This window comes from Mustela putorius, unplaced genomic scaffold, assembly GCF_011764305.1.
Source record: "Mustela putorius furo isolate JIRA1106 unplaced genomic scaffold, ASM1176430v1.1 tig00000421_pilon_pilon_pilon, whole genome shotgun sequence".
Lineage (NCBI taxonomy): Eukaryota > Metazoa > Chordata > Mammalia > Carnivora > Mustelidae > Mustela > Mustela putorius.
In genome coordinates this window covers 7383133-7395901 of record NW_025421375.1, presented here as the reverse complement: position 1 = coordinate 7395901, position 12769 = coordinate 7383133, and the positions used below count along the sequence as shown (strand labels likewise).

At 42.3% G+C, this 12769-nt stretch overlaps 1 non-coding gene across 1 annotated transcript; it reads right to left on the bottom strand.

The window, feature by feature from the left end:
• Positions 1 to 6732: 6732 nt before the first annotated feature.
• LOC123392023 lies at positions 6733 to 6866 on the bottom strand. Its single transcript, XR_006606697.1, has one exon. It is a non-coding gene; the product is annotated as a small nucleolar RNA SNORA70 (small nucleolar RNA).
• Positions 6867 to 12769: the final 5903 nt, after the last annotated feature.

The following is a 12769-nucleotide window of genomic DNA, read 5'->3' as shown; positions in this document are numbered from 1 at the left end:
CCTGGGACAAAAGAAGCAATCTGCTCGATAAAGTGTCACATGCCATCATCATCGCTGTCACATGGACACCCCTGAACCCTTCACACCTCAGCTCCTGGAAAGTCCCCACAAAGCAGAAGTCATTCTGAATGGACCCCAGAGAAACACTCTCCTAGGAGAGATCCTGTCATAACACCTACCTATGACCCTTACTCTTAGATTTCATTTCCACTTGGGGAGATACTCCTTTTCTTTGAGTGATTGGTAAGGAAATGAGCTAACCTTTTCAGGGAGATTCCTTCCCGAGAGTCCTTCCCCTTCTTTCCTAGCTGTGGTTTACCTATACAGGGCTATAGCCTATTTTTCTTTTTTTAAAGATTTTTATTTACTTATTTGATAGACAGAGAGAGATCACAAATAGGCAGAGAGGCAGGCAGAGAGAGAGGGGGAAGCAGGCTCCCCGCTGAGCAGAGAGCCCGATGTGGGGCTCGATCCCAGGACCCTGAGATCATGACCTGAGCTGAAGGCAGAGGCTTAAACCACTGAGACATCCAGGAGCCCCCGGCTATAGCCTATCTTAATGCAAATTTTTCCTGCGGCTTTCACATAATATGCAATGCAACTTACAATAGGTTTTCATACCCAGAAACTATTTCCTAACTGGGGGTTTTGTATCCATTATCTAGTGCCACAATAACACTCATGCCTCTGAGAGGTGTGCTCAGAAGCTCTGCTGCTCCTGGCCCTGCTCAGTAATTCTGCTGCTCTTGGTTGGACTTGCTAATGTGTGGGGAGGATCATCTGGTGGTTGACTGATCTAGGATCGTCTCTGTTGGGGTAACGGGTGTTTTGCGTGGGTTTCATCCACCAGCAGGCTAAGGCAGACATGTTCTCAGGGCTAGGGCAGAACGTGAGAATAAGGGGGAACTGAAACACTTCTCAGGTCACTACTTGCAACACATTTGTTAATCAGATGGGCCAAAGCAGGTCACAGAGCTTAGTCCAGAGTAGTGGTAAAAAACACAGCACTACAATGTAACAGAGCACTAGGTAAGGGTAGCGTGCTCATTAAATGCTTGTTTTGCCTTCTGTTTCCTTACACTCCTGTCGAATTGGATCAGGAAAAACACTTGCTGATTCGTATTACCAACTCAGGTCCCTGTGCCAAGCCAAGATTTTATTGAATATACACTCTAGGATTTGGTTTGTTTGTTTGTTTTAACATAATCTGTAGGGTACTTTTCTTTCTTTTCCCCACTAGGCAGGAAAGTAGCAAAAGAAAACGTTCATTTTTAATAATGGATATCTGAACATTTCAGGTCATAATCCCTAGGATGACTTATAGCTTCTATTGGGACCAGGCTTCATCCCATGGAATTATGCTAGTCTCAACAATTGAATTTCACACACAAGGAATAATACTCAAATAGCTACTTATTAGAGTTGAATGCTTTTCTCATAAACCTTGCAAAATATAAAATGAGCTCTCCTACTGGAGGTAGACTCTAGGGAGATTTCCTGTGTTAGGTATTTGATATTTTCCTCTCAAAAACAACAACAACAACAACAAAAACCCTACTGTATTTCCTTTCTGAAGGCATTTCCTAACAAAGCCCAGGATTACTATTGCCATTTCTTGAGGAGGAAGATTCTTTTCACTTGCGTGAAATTTCTTAGATGGGGTCTTGGTCAAAGGGAAATAATGAAGTCCTCTTATTATCAGTTAACTCTCCAATTAGTGACTTTATGGGAGGATTCCTGGACAGCAGCAATGATTTCAGAATGACCCCTTCCAATTTAAGAGCAAAATCGAGTCCCATAAAGGAGCTACCCGGGCATACGTATGATCGTGCACAGAGGGAGGGTGAGGCAAGGACAGGGGGCAGAGTACTTGTCCACAGTCTAGCGCCCAGCTGCTTTTGGCCCATCATTGTGCTAAACAAGGTCAGGTGGATAATTCATCGTAAAGATGTATGAAGGTGTCTGAGGGCGGGATCCTGGCATTGCATAGAGCCCCTACCGCTCTTCCCCTGACTTGTCACTGACTCACATCCTCACACAAAATTTGGACTCTGAGGTCAGACAGCCTTGGGTTAGTATTTTAACCAGACCATTTACGAACTCTGTAACCTTGAAAATTTTCAAGTTTCTGCGAACTTGAGGCCATTCACTCGTAAAGTAAGAACAGGTTTCTTACTGTATGGTGATACCTGACATACAGGAAGTCACTAAATGGGACTTTTCTACCACCCCCACTACTTCTCCTGTCCCTCTCTTTCTGTTCCAACCTCCTTCTTGTCCCAGCTTCACCTCAAGCCTCACAGACATTGCTGATCCCAGGAAGAGAGAGACACTAACAGCAGGTCGGTCTTGAAGTTGACGCTGCAAGTTTCTATCTCCATTTCTACAGAAAAGCAGAAATACGCTTGAAGTGAACAGATACCTGAAAAAAGGAAGAAGGAGCAGAGAGTTTCATCCTGAGGAGAGGCAAGTGTGGAATTTTTCGTTTTTCACAGGCTGGAGACCCAGGCTTTCCAAGGAGCAAGGGAGCGAGACTGACATTACTTTGATTTTCATGGAAATTATCGTTTGACTTTGATCTTGAGAGAATGTCACTGAGCCAAATGTTGAGATTTAGGTTTTGGGGGAAGGGACTTGGGGGAAAGTGTGGAGGCTGTGAGAAAGAAGAGATGAAAAAAAGGAGATTTCGTTCAGAGAGGAATGCGTGTGTGTGTGTGTGTGTGTGTGTGTGTGTAACCATGCGGTGGGAGAGGGTGGGGCGGGTGGATCCAGGAACAGGGAATTCCCTTTTCTTTTCTGCCATAAAGAATTCAGGTTTAAAGCAGGAAAAGTCTTAAAGAAGCTGAAAGAATACTGTACTTAATTCCCTCAGTTCCCTGCTAGTTAAAAACACAGGAAAGAAACATGGAACTGAAGAATGTCTAGTAAAACAAGCTCTGTAAACCTCTTATTATCATATTTGTGGTTTCTGGGGTATGACTTTAATACCATCTTTTAAGATGTTGCTCACTTAAAGCAATTGTGTTTAATTTTAAATTAAATAAAAAACACCTCCCAAGTATTTCTTTTCTCCCTTTAATTAATTTTCCATTTAAGTATATGATCTCTGGGCTGAAGAAACTCATGCCCTGAGAGGAATGCATACTTTTAAGTATTTGCATGCTTGAAGAGATCTATTAATTATGTAAAATAACATGAAGAAAAAAACCAGTGCATTGTAGGAGCAGGGATCCCTGCAAAAGTCCTGGGTCCCAGCTGGTCACAATGGGCTGTGTGACCTTGGGTGAAGTCTTTGACTTCTCTGAGCTTTAACTCCGTCATGTGGATTACATCAAGTGTGAAGGTCCTTTCAGCTCTCAAAGTTCTTATCATAACCAGTCTTAAGGTGACTATAACCTATAACGCAAAGCTAATATGACATATGAGAAAACCATCCACTTCTTAGAGACTGTGGAGCTTAATTGCATAAACAAATTAACTTCTCCAAAATGCAATGTCCTTATCTATAAAATGGAAATTACAGTAGCATCTCTCCTTTTAGACTTGTTTTGAGGTTTACGTGAGAAAATGTGAAGAGCTTAGCATAGCGACTCGCACTTAGGAAGAGCCACAGAGAAGTTAAGTGATTTGCTTCTACAGATCACCCTCTCCTTACTGAAGTTGAAAATTGACACTGCTCCTAACATATCTGGAAAAAAACAACAACAGAAAATCACTGCTATTCTAGCCTTTTTGGTTTTTTGCAGATGCTCAGAAAGTTGGCTGATTAAATAATGCATAAGCCTGACTTAGCCCCCAAAGTCCCATGCCTGGATTTAGCAGTTTCTTCCCACCTGGTGCTAATGAACATGAAAAAGAAGATCTCAACATTTGTCTAATGATGTTAACTAATGCTGCCCCCTGTATGGTGATTATGAGTGGAGCTGTGCTGTGGCTTCAGCAAGCAGGTGGTGGAAATTCTTAATGAAGATTGCATACAGATTATAGCATTTTGGTGTATTTTACGGTAAAATCTGCCCAGGGTTCAAAACCTTTTCCAATGGACTCCCTTATCCTCAGCACAAATAGGGCGGCTTGACGTAAAGAACTACAAGCATGGCATGAGCTAAATAGAAATAGCAGTAGAGCTATGTTCGAGGCCCGATTCAGAATGCTAATAATGATTAAAGCTTCTGTATTGCTTTTTATAAAAGGAAATCTACAAGAGGCAAAATATGGACTTAGAAGACCAAACCTAACTAAATCTACTGGGGTAGGTGAAGACATTTTTTGTACTGGGGAAAGCAAAGTTTGCTAAGAATTAGGAGCTATATACACCTAGTTGCATGTGTAAGTGGACAAGTGAACTTGAAGGATTGGATGTGCTTAAGAAAGATAAAGAAAGTGGTGAATTGATTCCTATACTGAGAGGAGAAATTTATTCACGCTAACACTGGCAGATGAACTATTATTGAAAAATGGTTTAATAACAGTGGAACATAGGATTTATTCCAGGGAAAGAGAATGAAGAGGAAGAATTCTTATTCTGTTCTGCTTTGTGTGCTTCACAAGGTCATGATAAGTGTACATGTGATTTTTTTTCACCCATGGCTTCAGCAAGCATATTCAAATTCAATTAAATATATATTTGCTAAATACGAACACCAGGTAAGTAGAAATGAGCAAAAACCTACCTCAACATTTTGGGGGGAAATTTTCCAGGCTTAAGAAGAAAAAGTTGCTTCATGGTAGTTCAAAAGCCTTAAGATTTTTGTTTATGGTCCTTTCTGTTCAGCTTTTTCTTGGTATTTTCTTCTACTAATTCAATTGCTTGAGAGCAAAGAATTTGTATTCAAAATTCCAAATTCTCTGGAATCGCACTGAGACACCACCATTTTATTAGTTGGCAGACCTACTTTGTTTTAATTTAGGAATTTCTTTTTAACCACAGTCCCATATTTTCCTGTGTTTACTTTTCCCTATAAAATGTTTAACCTGTATCTCATTTTCCAGAAGGACAGTGAGTTGATAGTGACGTGTTTGTTAGTGAAGATGGTCTTCCAATGTGACAAATTATGCCCAACCCAGTTAATGGCTCTGAAGATGCTGAAATGATCTTTGCGTTCATTCGTAATCATTGAACAAGGCTGCCTTTTCATTTGAAGCAAAAAAGGTTAATTTATACACCGTTACTATATGCACCAAATACTACTATCGGCATGCACACACAGGGGTCCAACTCTATTCTTTCTTTCTTTTTTTTTTTTTTAAGATTTTATTTATTCATTTGACAGATAGAGATCACAAGTAGGCAGAGAGGCAGGCAAAGAGAGAGGTAGAAGCAGGATTCCCACTGAGCAGAGAGGCCAATGCGGGGCTCGATCCCAGGACCCTGAGACCACGACCTGAGCCGAAGGCAGAGGCTTTAACCCACTGAGCCACCCAGGCGCCCCCCAACTCTATTCTTAATTATTCATGCTAGCAGAAGGGGGCAGGGACAATGCAGAGCTATACACAAACCAAAACCCTGAAATATTTTAGTTTAGAATGTCCTGCTCGACTTCCCTTTGGAACCAGAGAATTTACCAAAATGACACAGGAACATTTACGTATTTAATGGACACCTGCTGTATACAGATTTCTGAGTGCCAGGGGACCTTATGAAGTATGAAAGGAGTACCTGGTAAATAATTTGCTGAGCGATCAAGTCTCTCAAAAGGAGGGATAGAAACTTACACTGGTGAGGCTATCTAGAGAGAAAAAGGCAATAATGGGTCAACTCATACCAAGGAATTGCCAGAAAAAAAAATGATGTGGTGAGGCAGGGAAATACAAAACAAGCTTTTTGTCTTGACTCCAGAATTGAAGGGACTAGTGGGTAAAGTTTTAAGGAATGGACAAGCAAGCAACCAGGTCTCCAGAAAACTGCAGAGCAAAAAGCCCAAGTCAAGTCACCACTTTCTGGTTCAGGAGGAGTTGTGGTAAGTCACTTGCCGGATCACAGTGTGTCAGCCCCAGAGCAGAGGCTAAAATTCCTGTTTTCTGATCCTTCATTCAGTAAAGAGATAGGGTCCTGGTCTCCTTTGACTGGATTAAGTTGCATTCCTCCATGGAACCATTTTAATAACTATTTTGACTATAGTCACACCAGACACAACAGGTTAAATCAATTTCACTGACTGGAGTAACTGGGTTTAAAACTATGACCACAAAGTCAGCCAGTGTTCCAGTCACACTCAACAATTTGCTCTTCATCATCTTCCCCTGGCATTATTTCCTTAAGAGCTGGAAGTCAGCTGGAATGCATCAATATGACAGTACAAGTTGTTAAAAAATTTTTTGACAGGAAGTAGGGTTTATCAGTGGGTACAAATAAGAAGGGAGTAGTGCTGATGTTCCCATGAGTGCAGAGCCTGTCATTTGTCCAGAAGGTCATGACTCAGGATACATTTGACCCCACAGCCATTGGGGATAAGCCATCTTCCAGGCACCTTGTCTCCAAATTCATCCACATTAAATTTAGGAAAGCCCCACTTCTTGGAAATGTGGATCTTTTGGCAATCAGGGAACTTGAACTAGGCCCTGCAGAGAGCCTCAATCACATGCTCCATGTTCTTAGGTGGGTACAGATGGGCATGATGACTTGGCCAACACGGACCCTGGCCACTGCACCCTAGGGCTTTCTAAAGGCACCCCCACATACCTGTTTGGAGACTATCCTGGAGTATGGGGTCCAACATCAATGTCTGGAAAGGCTATCTCCAAGGTTCCTTGGGACAGCCCATTCAATCAGCAGGCTACATACACTATCAAGGAAGCTACTGCGTGCAGCCATTGTACACTGGGCCCCCGTGGGGAAGAGCACAAGTTATTAAAATAGAGAACATTTTTCTTCCAACTGGGAAATAGTCACATCTTTGATGGCCCAAATGCTTTTAACCACCTCAAAATCCACTCAGACATCTCCTTAGTCTCCATAATTCAGTAACTAAAGGGGAAGAGTCAGAACCCTTAAAGACCCTGCTGGGCACCACAGCCAGCATCTGTTCTGATTGGCTGGTGCTGGTGCCACTATTCCTTCTGGCTGGTCTGTGCTGGGACCAGCATTTATTCTGATGAGTTAGTACCAAGGGTGTGCCAGTGGTTAAGAACTCTAGTAGACCTACATTTTCCCTTCCTTGCTTTTGTTCACACAGTTCCTTCTGCCTTGAATGATCTCTTTTCACCGATTCACCTTGTACCTCAGGTTGGCACAGGGAACTAGCTTCTGGGGGTTGGTGAGGCATTCTCTAGAAGGCTGTCATCTGAGACTGAAGCTTAAATCCATGTGGCTGGCCATCGGGAAGGCTGGCGGCACAGGCACAAGAAACAATCAAAACCTTGTCTGTTCTTGCCTCTCACCTTGGTGAAGAGAGTATTCCTCAGAAGCCAAAGCCCTTTATCACAGAGCTAAGCTTAGTACATGGCTGCCCTGGAAGTCAGAAAAGCTAAAGGAGAATGCAGGGCAAAGTAGAGTGATCACAGGCTTGGCTGCTGCTTCACACCAACAAGCTAAGTTAGCAGATCAGCAATGACGTGTGTGCACTACAAAATGGCTGCTGCTTCCCTTCTGCCATAAGGGAGAATCTCCCTTGTGCCTCACCCTGAACAGAAACACGGAAGAATGAGGATTCTGGGGAATGTAGGTCAGCCGAGCCAAGTTAACACATGACAAAGCCCTCACACCTTGGTATCAAGGCTTAGGTCAAGTGGCATCTCCTACCTATATCCCCCTTTCTTCTGGCCAAGCTGGAAGTTCTCATTCCCTCCTCTGAGTCCCAAAAGCTCTCTAGCAAAACCACATGGTGGCATTTCACATGCATCCAGCATTTTCACTGTTAGTCTGCCCATAGTATTTCCACAAGACTGTAGCCTCCTGAAAGTAAGGATCTGAAGGTAGTTACACTGCCTAACACATAGCAAGTAGTTCATAAACCTTCAAGGAATGAATGAGAGAATGAATGAATGAATAATGAACTAACTGACCAGACACTGAGATGCTGTGGGAAGCAAGATTCAAGGGCAGTGTATTCATGATCTATTCCTACCTACCCAATTCCCCAAAACTTAGCAGCCTGAAACAACAGTTAACCATCTCACAGTTTCCGAGAGTGTTGAAGCCAGGAATAGCTTTGCTGGCTCTTTGGGGCTCAGGGCCTCTGGTAAAGTCATAGTCAAACTACTGGCCATGCTATGGTTATTTGAAGGGGCTTCCAGTCTCACCTCTGTGACTATTGACAGGAGGGCTTTTCTTCCTCTCACATGGGCCTCTCCATGGTGCTACCACAACATGGCGACTGACTTCTCCTAGAGCAAGGGATCCAGAAGAGACAGGCAATGCTATACTGCCTTTATGACCTATTCTGAGCCAAAGGCCGCCTCACACAAGTGAGGAAAAAGGAAAGCTTTAGGCAGGAGACCATGCGATAACATTCTTTAGCTGAACTCAGAAAAGTTAAATTCACTCCCCACTACTTGGTGTGTAGAGTCATGTTTTCTACCCCCCACCCTTTATTTATTTTTTTGGTAAAGTCTACTCAAACTGAAAATAGGCCTTTAATGTCAAGCCAAAGATTGAATTTTGTGGAAATACTTTCAAAGGAGAACAAGGAGAAGGAATCTAATTTGGATCTAACCTTTCTTTATAAAAATGATTTCCTTTGCTGCAGCCAAGTTTGATTTGGCCTCTAGAGAATACTGATGAGCAGAGTAAACAGCAGTTTTCACACACACACACACACACACACACACACACACCACACTCCTGCGTTTGTCTCATCAAAATAATCTTGTAACCTAGTCTAGAGGAATTGAGGACAATAATCTATTTGTTGACCAGCTAATACAGCCAATAATTTATTAAGCACTCCCTAAGCACCAGGGATTGTGGTAAGGGCTTTACATGCATTATTATACCTAATTCTTGAACAAATCATATGAGGTAAGTGTTGCTATTTCTCCATTTTTTTACAGGTAAGTAGGTGACGCTTAGAGGGATGACATGATTTAGAAGTTTAGAGACATTGCCTAACTAAGCTCAAACAGCTGGCTAGTGCCAGGGCCAGAACTCCATTTTTATTTTTTATTTTTTTAAGGTATGCTCTACATCCATCCTGGAGCCCAAAGCGGGGCTTGAACTCATGACTCTGAGATCCAGACCTGAGCTGAGATCAAGAATAGGACACTTGACCAACTGAGCCACCCAGACGCCCTGGCACTCTTCACTCTTGAATGCCTCATCACGGGTATCATCATACTTCTGTGAGATACTAGGTATGAGGGTAGGTGCCTATGTTCGCCACTTGCCATTCTCAATAACCCTTTGAGGGTTACTGTCCCCATTTTGTGGATGAGAAACTCAAGTTCAAAGAAGAGGTCACTTGCTTTAGCCTACACAGCTATCATAACGGCAGCCTGGGATTCAAGACCCATTGCTGTGTGAATCAAGTCTGCGCGCCTTCTATCACCTTTCCCACCTTCTAGCTCAGTGGTTTTCAAACTGCAGATCAGAACCTACGAGTGTGTAGTGAAGTCATTGTGTCCCAGCCAGCACTGAAAATATAGATATTTTTAATGTTTTGAGGAACCTCCATACTCTTTACCAGGCTTGCACTAATTTACATTCCCACCAAGAATGTACAAGGGCTCCTCTTTCTTCACAGCCTCACCAACACTTGTGATATTTTGTCTTTGATTCTAGCCATTGTGACATGTGTACGGTGAAATCTCATCATTTTCTCTGATGGCTCATGATGTTGAGTGTCTTTCCATGTGTCTGCTGGCCATCTGTATGTCTTTTTTGGGAAAATGTCTATTCAGGCCCTCTGTCCATTTCTAATCAGATTATGTGTGGGTTTTTTTACATTAAGTTGTGTAAATTATGTATTTTGGATATTAACCCTTTATTTAATATATCTTTGTAAATATCTTCTATTCAGTAGGGTTTTTGTTTCGTCTATAGTTTCCTTTGCTGTACAGAAGCTTTTTATTGTGATGTAGTCTCTACAGTTTATTCTTGCTTTTGTTTCCCTTGCCTTAGGAGACATAACTGGAAAAATGTTGCTATAGCTGATGTCAAAGAAATTGCTTCCTGTGTTCTCTTCTAGGAGTTTCATGACTTCAGGTCTCACATTTAGGTCTTTCATCCATTTTGAGTTTATTTTTGTGTATAGTGTAAGAAAGTAAAACAGAATGAAGTTTCCTTAAAAATTAAAAAATAGATGTATCAGGGTGCCTGGGTGGCTCAGTTGGTTAAGCATCTGCCTGGGGCTCAGGTCATGATCTCAGGGTCCTGGGATCGAGCCCCATGTCAGGCTCCTTGCTCAGCAGGTAGCCTGCTTCTCCCTCTCTGTCTTCCACTCCCCCTACTTGTGTTTTCTCTCTCTCTCTCTCAAAAAATGCATAAAACCTTAAAAAAAATAGAAATATGCTTATTATCTGGTAATTCCACTATGGGGCATTTACCCAAAGAAAACAAAAACATTAATCTGAAAAGATCTATGCACCCCCGTTTATTGCAGCATTATCTACAATAGCTAAGCTATGGAAGCAACTCAAGTGTCCACTGGCAGATGAATGGATGAAGAAGATGTGGTACACACACACACAGAGGAATATTATGCAGCCATAGAAAGAATGAAATCTTGTCACTTGCAACAACATACATAGGCCAAGACGGTATAATGCTAAGTGAAATAAGTCAGACAGAGATAAATACCATAGGATTTCGCTCATTATATGGAATCTAAAAAAACAAAACAAATGAATATACAAGCAAGAAGCAGATCAGGGAACAAACTGACGGTTGCCAGAGGGGAGGTAACTGGGAGATAGGGGAGATGGGAAAAAATAGGGGAGTGGGAGACACAGGCTTCCAGTTATGGGAGGACTATGTCACAGAGATAAAAGTTACAGCCTGGGGAACAGAGTCAATGGTGCTGTGATGGTGTTGCATGGTGACCAAGGGCGAGCCCAGCATAGTGAACAGAGTGGTTGAACCACTACTGTACACATGAAACTAAGGCAACATTGTTTGCCAACTATACTCAAAACAATACTGGAAGGAGAAAGGAGAAGAAAAAGGAATGAAAATATTAGTATGCCTCACACATAGTAACAATAAGCATTGCTAAATCAAAGTTTTATTTCAGTTATGTACTTGTGCATGTGTGTGTGTTTTTGTGCCTATGTATGACTGTGTGATTATGAGTGTATGTGCATGTCTGACTTTAGTTGCATCAAAAGTATTGGAAAGCCTCTGCCCTAGTCACACACACCACCCACCCACCCCCCCTTTTTTTTTTTTTAAGATTTTACTTATTTTTTTTTCGAGAAAGCAAGAGCACAAGCAGGGAGAGAGGCAGAGGGAGAAGCAGGCTCCCTGTTGAGCAGAGGTCCTGACACAGGGCTCAATCCCAGGACCCTGAGATCATGAGCCTAGGAGAAGTCAGACGCTTAACCCACTGAGCCAGCCAGGAGCCACTCCTCCATCTATTCTTAAGGTCACTGCCAATAGGTAAGTGTTCAGGTTTTAATGACAGCTTACCCCTTGTACACACTTTCCTCTGGCCCTAAGACATAGGAAAGGGTAATTACAATTCTGGATCCACTTCCTGGTGCCCTTTCTACTCAAACAAAATTATTAAAGACCACTATATGCAATCGGTTAACTTGATCTCAACGTACCAGCTGTGGGACCTTTGCCGAGTGACCTGACCTTTCTGAAGGTAGACTCTCTGAATTTTTTCCCATTTTTTCCATTTTTTCCCATCTTTAAAGTTGGGTAATTACATGCTCATGTATGTTGATTGACTGAGATAACAGGAACTGCTCAGCATAGCGCCTGACACAACAATCAGTAAATGAGCACCAGCTATTAAGTCACCTACATAAACTGGAGGAATCGTTAACTCCGAGTCTCACATTTAAGGAAATAAAAGGGTAAGGAGGGAAATGTATTCTTTTGCAGGCTTGAGGCCTCCAACCCCATGACAACAAATTAACATCAGTAGGTCTGCATCCCTTCAGTTCATTTATTTAGCAAATACTTACGGAATGCCTACTGTGTGCCAGAGACTGGACTCATTGACCATAACATGAGAGTTTTTAAAGGTGAAATCCAAATTTATAGATTCTTCTTTAAGTTGGGGTGTCTTAGAAGAGCAGAGTGATAAATCACTTTGGCACCTTATTTTATGATTGTGGACAAGAGTGATCATCACTGAACTCTTACATGTAAGCTCTGTCAAATGAACTTGAGCGATAATAGCCTCATTTTTTAAAGCTATGTCCACACGGCATCTGATTGATTGAATCTGAGGTCCCCACTTTCTATTTTTATAGCTTAGTCCCTTCTCTCTACATGCCACCATCAGGAGGATTGATTTTCCTCGTACATTGTCTTTTCTTCTCTCCAATTCCCAGGTCCCTCTTTTTCTCTTCTATACCCTCCCCTGATCACTGACTCTCCTCTTACGTTCTGCCAATTATCTCCAGCCCTGAGCTATGGGACCCACAGTTTTTCCCGTACACATTTCCAGTGAGAGGCAGATTAGCAAGAATCGAAGTGTGAGTCTTAGGGGAAAAGAGTCACAGGAAAGGATTCTGGCTTCTGGCTTTTAATTCTTTGCCACACACCTTTGCTTTGAAGGTAGGGAGTTCACCACACACAAAAATTGCCTTTCCAGGCTTAAGGTGAACATGTAGGGCTTACCACGCCTTCCCAAAGGCTCACATATAAAAGCAGAGCCTA